We start from the raw sequence: 12,040 nt of genomic DNA, 5'->3' as shown, positions 1-12,040 counted from the left end.
AAAATCAACGTTTCGTTGAATCGCATGCTTATTCGAAGCGAGGATATCACTGTTCTCTTTCCTTTAGGCACGAATTAAGCAAACACGTACATCGGGCCATATTTCTTGCAGTTTTGGTAACGGTCGAAATGATCAAGTCGTTAGTCAAAACCCGCAGTCTCGTCCATATGGCGCAATTATATAGTTTGGCTTAATTCGACTTCGTGATTTTAAACGGGGTATACACTCGTTCGAGGCACGTATTCAACGGCATTGGTTTATTTTCTTTAACTACTCTCGGTATTGACATATATCGTAGATTCAGAATGATTTTGGTCGTTTAGTTCATTTTTTTACTTTTCTTTTCTTAGTCACTTCTGCGGACACGTCCATTTCTCTTAAGAACGACACGGGGCATAACGTAAAAGCTCATCTTTTATTCGGAAGGGACGGGCTACGTGAGCGAAACTTTTCACGTTACGACAGGGTCGTTCGAAACAGAAATGTTCTTCGTTTTCGTTTCGTTATGATCTCGTTTTATCCCAATTTATTTAAAGAATGTGAATAACGGCTACTGTTAATATAGTCTTTTGTATCGAAATGTAACTATCCTTAACACCAAACCGACGCATACTAATACGTGCTTACGTCGTAACGCATTTCCTGAACATGTGCCTTCGTCGGGACACAGAAAGGGACAAGGTGGGCCGCACATGTTCATTCATACGAGATGACTAAGTCGTCTTTAGTTTAAATCGTTTCGATGTTTTAGGGTAATTAGTATGTCGACTCAAAAAGTATATATTAACGCATCATTTCATTTTCTTTACATACTTTAGGATTTAGACACGTATCATGGCGATTTGAAAACACGAACTGATTCATTTATCATGCCAAAAATAGTAACGGGTAATCCTATGGCAACTTCTAAGGCTACTATATGCTGACACGGCTGAGCGCGGGACCTCACAAGACCGCACAAATTCGCCCCTAACGAATGGATGGGGACCCTTTGGCGCCTTACTGTAAGGGGGAACTTACACTAGCCTCTTTCGAGCGACGAATGGACTCTCGCTAGAGGTTTCGCGGAAATTACCCAAAAGGTTTGCAATAATGCACATGAATGCATACGAAAAGAAATAATACGATCCGTTCCCATTAAGGGCTTAATACACGCCTTCCGGAATCAAATTTCTCGCTTCCCCAGCAGAGTCGCCACTTGTTAGATGAGGTGCCGCGGCCTAATCTCCCGGGTGGACCGGGGGGTGGACACCTCATGGCGACGTAAGCGGTGATTGGCGCCGAAAGCAACCAATCGTGGAATCAAGCTGCTCGGCAGGACCGGAGCTCGGAGATATGAAAGAGTCGCCACCCACGAATGGGAAAATGAACATCGATCCGTTACGGAAGACCGGTGTGGGTTCGGGAAACTTAGGTACGAGCCGAGAAGGCTAGCTCCTTTCCGGAGAAAGGCTACTAGGCACCCCGACATCGCCCGGTTATGAACCACCGGCCTCCTACTCAGCATGTTAGGCGATAACGGACTAATCGTATACTTCTTTAAGTTTAAAATTCATTTGAAACCTTTTCTTTCTCATTTTGGAAACCGTTTTGAGCATATATTATTGAAAAGCCACTTTAATAAAGAATCACCCATTTACATCAGTTCAATATACATAGGAAAGAGAGGGGGAGAAGGAAGAATTGATTTATTTGTAACGTGATTTATGCTTCGTTTCACATACTAATTCTATACTAATTCACTTCCCCAAAACGAGTTTATTTACATGGTTCGTACCTTAATCGCCGTTGGAACGATTTAGGTACGTTTCAAAACCCCGTTTAATGATGTTCACTCGAATCGCCGTTGGAACGACTCGGGCGTTGAAAATGTTGGGATAAAAGCCTTTGATAAGAAAACGTGGTTAAACATACAAGTCAATTTTATTTTGTACAAATCCTTTAAGAAAACGATTCAAAACTTCATTATTTACAATGAAAACGATTTTAATTACAAGGTTCGCTTAATCCGTCGTTGGAACGGACTAAGGTTTTAAAACGTGATGTTTTGGAAATGATCTAAAGATGTCAAGAAAATATTATTTGCACTTTGAGAACCTCTAGAAAAGCTTTTAGTTTAAATAATCAAATTGAAAACTCTTTTTGGTGATTTATTTCCCCCTTTTGACTCAATGGACTCTTTACTTGTCATAATTACAACAATAAACATATTAAATCAAAATTCACTCCAAATAAAGCCCATTTGAAATATGGACCCATAAATTTCCAAAGAATAAAGAAAATAATATAGACATATTATATACATTTTAGCCAAAAAACCCATGAAATATTTATAGAGAAAATAAGGATAAGTGAAAAGATACTATGTAATAAACATATAAGAAACGATAATAAAAATACTAAATATAATACATTTTTACTTTAAACATGTGAAAATAATAGATAAAGCTCCTAAATAAGAAAATAACATTTATCCTCAAAATAGTTTCACCTAATAATAACTAGTATAACCCGAATAGCCCAAAAACTATATATATATATAATGTAGTTTAAATATCAAAATAAAACCCATTATACACAAAATAACTACTAATTAATTACTTCCAAAACACCCAAGTAAATAACATTCTAAAATAAAATCCATTATCATTTAAATGAAGGAAAAAGAAAATATATATATACGTATACTTATATTAGATTAAATCAAAAAATGATATATAAATATCCTAAACAGCATTTTTTTACATTCCAGCAGATTTACCGACGGAAAATCCATCGGTAATCAGCAATTAGTGACAGAAAACGCAAATTACAGCAGCACTCCAATTATTTCCAGATTTGTTCAAAAGCTTTAAATTAAGTCTAATTCAATCGTTTTGGATTTCCGAACTACCAAAAATGGATCATAGTCAATAACGGAAGTTTCTAAAACGACGTTTTTATTTTAAAACGTTATTTGGAAATTTCTTTTTTAAGAAACTTATAATTACAACGTCTTTTAATACCCGAACTACCTTTTTATCGGATCACGGTTCGTATTGGGATATCAAAATGAGGTTTTTATTTTAAAACAAAACCAAATTTTATTCAACACGAGACGAAAATTAAATAAATACGCAAAATTAAATAAAACGTGGTAAATAAATAAATAACTAAATAAATAAAATTATAACATAAAAATAAATAAAGGAAAAGAAATAAATTAAATAAAATAAAACGAGTCTAGTCCTCGGATAATACCTTAAGTTCGGTTTTGACGATTGAAGTCGGTTGATTCCACGAATCGTGCTTTCCCGGTATTTTTTTGTGTTTTTAGTAAAATCTTAACTTTTAGGAAATTCGGAATTTTTAGGAAAAAAAATGTTTTTTCCCAAAAAAAAGTCACTTCTCTCTCTAAAATGTTAGAGTGAGAAATTCCTCTCCCAAAAATCCTCTCCTCAAAATGCATGGGGATCCGTGCCTTTTTATAGGCATTGGATCCCCGGAAAGAATGGGCGACGCCCGAGCAAGATCGGGCGTCACCCAAAAGGGTTGGGCGGCCGCCCAAGCCATGTTGGGCGGCCGCCCAACCTCTGTTGGGCTATCGCCCAACATTTGTTGGGCGAGCGCCCAACCGACGTTGGGCGCTCGCCCAACGTCGTTGGGCGCTCGCCCAATGGCTGCCGAGCGCGCTCGCCCGATGCCTGCCGGGGCGCGTCTCGCACCGTCAGGCGCACACGCCCCATGGCTGTCGAGCGCGCGCTCCGCGCCGCCGGGCTCGTGCGTCCAATGGACGTCGAGCGCGCGCCACTCGCAGTCGGACGTGTGCGTCTAGCGGACGTCGAGCGCGCGCCCCGTGCTGCCGGGCGGGCGTCCGACCATCGTTGGACGCGCGTCGGCTGCCGCTAGGCGCTCGCACCGCGCCACTGAGCACTCGTGAGCCGCCCAATCGACGACCGCGACCCATTGCAACTTCTCCTTCCTTATTATATATTATATATTTTTTGTTTTTAAAACTTCCGGAATCAACCGTTTCAACCGTCTTGTTTACAGGTTTTCGTCACAGGTCCTCCGACTCGGTGTCTACACCTATCACATAGCTTTGCCAAATTGGCTTCGTAAAGTCTCACCGGCATTCAATGTTCGTGACCTTAGCCCGTGGAAGTCAGATGGCCATTTGGAGAACAACACAGACAAGCCAGTGCCGAATTCTTTTAAAGAAGGAGAGAATGATGCGGACATCCTAACTGGGATCAATAATAACACGCGCCTTGGTGGATCTCCTCTCGCCGTTCCCACAGAGGTTGTATCTAAGAGGGCGGATCCCCTGGACACGCGAGCGGGGCGGATCTAGGCGTACGCCATGAGGCGTACCAACAACTACACTGGGCGGATCTCAAGTTTACTTCCTGTCGAAGGAATTCTCCAACAACCTCTGACGCTCCGTACCTGCACCTATGTACCTGTTGTCTGGGCGCATTACCTATCTTACCCTCTTCTTATTAACTGTATTGTAACCCTAGTAGGGGTAGTCCCTGTCCTTTGCTTATCTTTTAGAGGTTGTATTTAAACCCTCATTTTGTAAGGATAAGGCAACTTTTGTCAATCAAATATCATTTCTCATTGAGATTAAGGTTTATACCTTTGTTTATCGGGATTCACTCCTTCTAGTCTAGCTAGAGAAGAAGATCTTTGTTGGTTTACGATTAAAACCTCCATTTATCGCTTTTAATCTGTATCACCTTGGAGTAGGCTCTTTCTTCGCCGCTGAGCTTTGGGGAATTTTCTCTAGGCTTAGGCTTGCTAAAAACCTGGGTCTTAAAAGGTTGGAATCGGACAACCTTGAGGCAGTCAGATCTATTTATGAAAATAAGACCTTTTGCTTTGGTAACCAAAATTTGCTAAAAGGGATCAAAAGGTTATGTTCCTCCTTCGACTCCATCAGTTTTGGGCATGTCTTCAGGGAGCAAAACAAGGTTGCTGACCGCCTTGCGGCCGAGGGCCAAGAGATGATGCTTGGCGTCTTTACCTTTTCTTCCCCTCCGGACTTCCTCTTTTCGTTACTCTCTGCTGATCAAGTTGGGGTTAGCTTTCCCAGGCTAATCCCGGACTAAGGGTTTTCGGTTTTTTTTCTTTTCCTTTGCCTACAAAAAAAATTAAGAAAAATAGGTAATTTTGTACTAACTGTGAATGAAAGTTCTGTTTTGATAACAAAGAATAATACAGAATCACTAGCTGAATTTTTATGTTGAATGTTATCTAATAGATAATATACTAGAAAGTTAATTCAAGTAAATTAAACTCAACAAATTAAAAGAGTATATACAATAAATTAATAAGAAAAATTGGTAATTTTGTACTAATTGTGAATGAAAGTTCCGTTTTTTTTTATTTTGAAGCAAAAGTTCCGTTTTGATAACAAAGAATAATACATAATCACTAGCTGAATTTTTATGTTGAATGTTATCTAATAGATAATATACTAGAAAGTTAATTCAAGTAAATTAAACTCAACAAATTAAAAGAGCATATACAATAAATTAATAAGAAAAATGGGTAATTTTATACTAATTGTGAATGAAAGTTCCGTTTTGATAACAAAGAATAAACTTCATGAATGACCTAATCTAGCTCTACCTGCGATCTCCGTCGCCATGGCCGCCAGTTCCGCCGCTGTAGACACCGAGTCGGAGGACCTGTGACGAAAACCTGTAAACAAAACGGTCGACGCGGTTGATTCCGGAAGTTTTAAAATAAAAATATATAATAAGAAAAGAAAAATTAATGTGAGTCGCGGTAGTCAAGTGGACGGCTTGCGAGTGCTCAGCGACGTGGTGCGAGCGCCTAGCGGCAGCCGACGTGTGTCTGACGACAGTTGGACGCGCGCCCGGCAGCGCGGGGCGCACGCTCGACGTCCGTTGGGCGCGCATGTCCGGTAGCGCGGAGCGCGCGCTCGACGACCGTGGGGCGCGCACGCCCGACAGCGCGGGCGCATGCCCGACGGCCGCTCGGCGGGCGCGCCCGGCAATCGTTGGGCGAGCGCCCAACGTCAGTTGGGCGCGCGCGCCCAACGCTGGTTGGGCGTACGCCCAACAATAGTTGGGCGTTCGCCCAACTAGCTTGGGCGTTTGCCCAACTGACTTTGGGCGATGTCCAATTTTCTTCGGGCGTCGCTCAAAGTTCCGGGGATCCGTTTGCCTATATAAGGCACGGATCCCCATGCATTTTAGGGGAGGACTTTTGGGGGAGGAGCTTCTCACTCTAAACATTTTTAGAGAGAAAATCTTTTTTTTTGGGGAAAAAACATTTTTTTTTCCTAAAAAATTCCAAATTTCCTAAAAGTTAAAATTTTACCAAAAACACAAAAACACCGGAAAAGCACGATTCGTGGAATCAACCGACTTCAACCGTCAATACCGAACTTGAGGTATTATCCGAGGACTAGACTCGTTTTATTTATTTCATTTATTTTATTTCCTTTAGTTATTTTTATGTTATAATTTTATTCATTTAGTTATTCATTTATTTATCACGTTTTATTTAATTCTTCGTATTTATTTATTTTTATCCCGTGTTAAATAAAAATTCGGTTTTGTTTTAAAATAAAAAACCTCGTTTTAATATCCCAATACGAACCGTGATCCGATTAAAAGGTAGTTCGGGTATTAAAAACGTTGTAATTATAAGTTTTGAAAAGATATTTCCGAATAACGTTTTAAAATAAAAACGTCGTTTTAGGAAACTCCGTTATAGACTATGATCCATTTTTTGTAGTTCGGAGATCCAAAACGATCGAATTAGACTTAATCTAAAGCTTTTGAACGAATCTGGAAAGTTTTGGAGTGCTGCTGTAATTCTACCTTTTCTGTCACTAACAGCAGATTGGCGACGAATTTTCCGTCGGCAATCTGCTGGAAACCGAAAATCACCATTTTTACCCTTCTTTCTCAACTTTTTTGACATTTCTACTTGTATATATATGTATATTATTATGTAATATGTTGATAAAAATTATTTTTAAGCCCTATAGTTATTTATTATGTACAATATAGTTATTTATTTCACGTTGAAATTTAATTCATTTGGATTTAATATTATAAAGTAGTATATATGTATATATATAGTTTTTTTGGCATTTGAATTATATTAGCTATCATAGGGTAAAAACTATTTTAGATATTAAATGTTATTCTTCCCATTTATGAACTGGGTTCATTAATTTTACATGTTTTGAATTAGAATAAAAAGGTATTATATTTAGTATTCGTTTTCACTTTCTTTGTTATATCATATAATATCTCTTACTTATTTTCATCTATAGATATATCCCTGTTTTTGGATGAAACTATGTATATATGTATTTCTATTTTATTCTTGTATATATGTATATATTCCAAATGGATTTTACTTGGTGAATTTTGGTTTAATTGGTTCATTAGTGTAATTATGCTCAAGTAAGGGCTAATTGAGTGAAAAAGGGGAAAATAAACCCCAAAAAAGAGAATTTAATTTGTTTATTTAAACTTAATTTTTAGAGGTTTCTAATGTAAATAAAACGTTTTCTTGTCTTTTTTTTAAACCATTTCCAAAACATCACGTGTTGAAACCTTAATCCGTTCCAACGACGGATTAGGCGAACCTTGTAATTAAAATCGTTTTTATTGTAAATAATAAGGTTTTGAATCGTTTTCTTAAGTGATTTGTACAAAATAAATTGACTTGTATGCCTAACCACGTTTTCGGGTTAAAATTCTTTATTCCACATCATCAAACGCTCGAGTCGTTCCAACGGCGATTCGAGTAGATGCCATATAAATCAACGGGGTTTTGAAACGTACCTAAATCGTTCCAACGGCGATTAAGGTACGAACCATGTAAATAAACTCGTTTACGGGGAGTGAGTTTAGTGTAGAGTTAACATGTGAATCGAAGCATGAGACACACTGTAAAATAAATCAATTCTCCCTTCTTCCCCTCTCTCCTTTATAAATTTATGCAAAATGGGTGATTCTTTACCAAAATGGCTTTCAATAATATATGCTCAAAACGGTTTCAAAACGAGAAAGAAAAGGTTTCAAACGAATTTTAAACTTAAAGAAATATGCGATTAGTCCGTTATCGCCTAACACGCTGAGTAGGAGGCCGGTGGTTCATAACCGGGCGATGTCGGGGTGCCTAGTAGCCTTTCTCCGGAAAGGAGCTACCATTCTCGCCTCGTACCTAAGTTTCCCGAACCCTCACCGGTCTCCCGCAAAAGATCGGTGTTCATTTTCACATTCGTGGGTGGCGACTCTTCCATACTCCGAGCTCCGGTCTTGCCGAGCAGCTTGATTCCACGATTGGTTGCTTTCGACGCCAATCACCGCTTACGTCGCCATGAGGTGTCCACCCCCCGGTCCGCCCGGGAGATTAGGCCGCGGCACCTCATCTAACAGCCGCGCCTGACATAGCGCCTTTCTCCATTGCCCATTTATTCAAAAGACATGCTTTCTCTCGGATGGTATCGCCTGAGCCGAGCGGCGGCGTCAAAGCCGCGCTATCCTTTGCGAGCGCTTTGAGGAAATCCATCACGCCAACAGGCATTCCAGCTCCTTCTCAGCCTGTGGTATCGGAGGAAGGGGGTTTCAAGTCCATTAAGGTTCCTCAAGCCATCTATGATGAGCGAGTTAAGTCTTTTCAACACTCGGTCATTGGTCGATTAACATTAAGCAAGGGGGATCGCCCTTGGAAGCACGCTGAGCTGAAACAAAAGCTAAACCAGGTATGGAAACGAAACATGGATTGGAGTCTTATTTCCCTTGGAAAGGGATTTTATCAAATAATTATGCCTAATAATGATGCTATTCAATCTGTTTGGGGGTTAGGACCTATCCCCCTAAAACCTGGTATTATGAGATTCTCTCCCTGGGCTCCGGGTTTCAATTCCGACTCATATAAATCAACTTCCGCACAAGTCTGGGTCCGTTTCTACAACTTACCCTGGGAATTTTGGGACACCAGGATCATAGCTAGCATTGCTAGAGTTGTGGGAACTCTGATTCGCTTTGATCACAATACGGTAAATGGCGAATTTGGTCACTATGCACGAGTTTTGATAGATGTTGACCTTGCACGGGATATTCAGACAAAGCTTAGAGTCGACACTGACAACCATAAACACAAAGGTTTATGTGGATTATGAACACTTGCCTGCAATCTACGGAACTTGCTCTGCTATTGGACATTCTGCAGCATCCTGTAGACGGAATGCCCCTCGTCCGCAGGTTCAGCAAACAAAAGTACCGAAAACCAGTGCAACTGTCGCTAAGGTGAACTCACAGCCGGCAGAGCAGGGGCAGAATGCCTCTTTGTAAATAGAAAATGGGAATCTTGAGCCCGAGAATGAAAGGGAAGTTGAGGGGGGCCGCAGATGGATCAGATTCAGACCGTGGCAGATGAAAACGACAAGGAGGCACCGAACCTTTTGCAATTGATAGTGCATCAGCCTGTCACGGGCTCTGAAGGGATTGAAAGCCAGGATGAAGCAAGAAAATGGGGCGATTATAGTGAGGAGGAAAAATCAGAATCGGAAGGATACTCCTTGCAACCTCTGGAAACTAAAACAGGGAGCATCAGACCGGCCAGGAAGGAGGTTGTTTGCAGCTCGGGCATTCTTGATTCTGGATCCTCTTCCTGGATTACCACCAGGAAAAAACAGAAAGCAAACTTTACTGGTATGTCTTTTGATTCCCGCTCTAAAGTGCGGATTAGACCCCCTATTCGTTTTATATGATAGTTTTATACTGGAATTGCCGTGGGATCAGTAATCGGGATACTCAGAGAGCTCTAAAGCTCGTTTGTAGTGTTAATCGCCCTGATTTGGTTTGCATTTCCGAGCCTATGGTAATGTTTGATAGAATCCCTCTTTTTTTTGGAATTCGCTTGGTTTGGAGCTGTTATGCAGCAATTCTGTTAATTCTATTTGGGTTTTCTGTCGCACTGGTTACCTCAATCGTTGTACGGTTATTACAGAGCATGAACAACACATCACAATCAGGTTTACCCTGGGTATGGTTTCCTTCCAGTTTTCCTTTGTTTATGGTAGCAATTTCTTTGGCAGGCGCCGATTCCTTTGGAACTCTGTTGGATCTATTAGAGCTTGTAACAAGAGAATTGTCATGGGTGATTTTAATGCTTTGACAGGGGCTCACGAGAAGACTGTCAGGGCCCCTTCTGAGGTGAGTTGTAGGGAATTCCGTGGCTTTATCAATAATAATGAACTAGTGGAAGTTGATAGCACTGGACCTCAGTACACATGGTCTAATGGAAGGCTGGGAACAGAGAATGTGGAAAGCAAAATTGACAGAGTTCTGGTAAATGAGGATTTCATGGACTCTTGGGATAGAATCAACTACACCATCCTTCCCCGTCACCATTTGGACCACTGTCCGATGCTTCTCTCTTGCACGACGGGCATGGCTAGGAGGCCGCGGTTCAGGTTTTACGAAATGTGGACTACGGCAGACTCGATTAACAAGCTGGTTGCTGATCACTGGCATGATTCGCATATATCACTTCCTCCGGCTCAGCTTCTGTGTCACAAGTTAAAATCCCTTAAGCCCAAGCTTCGCACCTGGAATAAGGAAGTTTTTGGAAGAGTCGATGTGAATATTGCGGCTGCAAAACTTGATTTAGAGAACATTCAAAAGCTTATTTCTGATCTTGGTTTGAATGAGGAAAGGCGGGACCTAGAGGCAGCAGCGTAGGGGGCGCTTGACCTTCAGTTATGCCGTCAGGAGCTATTGGCTCGTGAGAAGAGCAAGGAAAAATGGTTAGCCACCGGAGATAGAAATTCAAGCTTCTTCCACCGCTCTATTAAAATTAGAAAGGTGCATTCCTCTCTAGATAACTTGCTTATTGACGGTTCCTTAACTTCGGATGAACACGCTATTGCTCACCATACGGTAGGTTACTACTCTTCCTTATTCACTGGGGACCGTCTTCTTATTGATTACCCGTCCATTGCAGCGGTTATTCCTCCTCGCGTCACTAACGAGGCTAACGGTCAGTTACTGCGTCGGCCCTCTCAGGATGAGATTCGGACTACAGTTTTTGCGATGAACCGTGACAGCTCACCTGGCCCGGATGGGTATGGAGGAGTGTTTTATCAGCATTTTTGGGGAATTATAGGGAATGATGTGTGTAACATGGTTCAGGGCTTCTTTGACACCGGTTATATGCTACCTGGCATGAATTCCAGTATCATGACGTTGCTTCCAAAGGTTGAGGGGGCTAATGAAATTCACCAATTTAGACCCATTGCGATGGGAAATTTCAGCTATAAGATCATCTCCAAGATTCTTTCGGATAGATTAGCGCCGATTGCTTCAGGGATTGTTTCAGATAATCAGTTTGGATTCATTAATGGCAGAAGTATCCACCACTATATTGTTGCGGCCTCTGAGGGAGTAAATATGCTAAAGAAGAGGTGCTTTGGCGGGAATATGGCTTTGAAGATAGACATTAGGAAAGTGATAACATTGAGATATTATCCTGAGGACCAAAAGGGATATTCACCTCAAAGTACGCTGCGTAGTGGTCTCCGAAAGGAAGCTGGTTGGCGGATCTCCCCAGATCAGCTCAGAGAGATCCGCTGGCGGACCTATAGGGAGAATCTCTCCCTTCGCCACTATAACGGCTGGCCGCTGACTCGGCCATAAAAGATCATTAAATGAGTTATTAATTAGCTAATCCGCCAGGTTCAGAATAACCCGTAACCGCCATTAATTAGGCATTAATGGAGACTTTCTAGTTACTTGAAGGTTACAACTTCCCAGCTATATATAGCCTGATCCCCGTAGGTTATCAAGGTACACACACATTCTCACCATTCTTGTCAATTCCGTTGGTTTCCTTGATCCATCTTACTGACTTTGGCATCGGAGTGTCCCCGGCCGATCCCAACGGCACCTCACAGGGAAGTGCTCCGATCAAGGATTTTTCCTCAAGTTAACATTGGTGCGGTGATCGTGGAATCCTTAATCAAACAAAGGGTTTTTTCGTTCACGCTGAAAACGCAATG

This window comes from Euphorbia lathyris, chromosome 5, assembly GCF_963576675.1.
Source record: "Euphorbia lathyris chromosome 5, ddEupLath1.1, whole genome shotgun sequence".
Classification (NCBI taxonomy): domain Eukaryota; kingdom Viridiplantae; phylum Streptophyta; class Magnoliopsida; order Malpighiales; family Euphorbiaceae; genus Euphorbia; species Euphorbia lathyris.
This window is presented reverse-complemented; position numbering follows the sequence as displayed.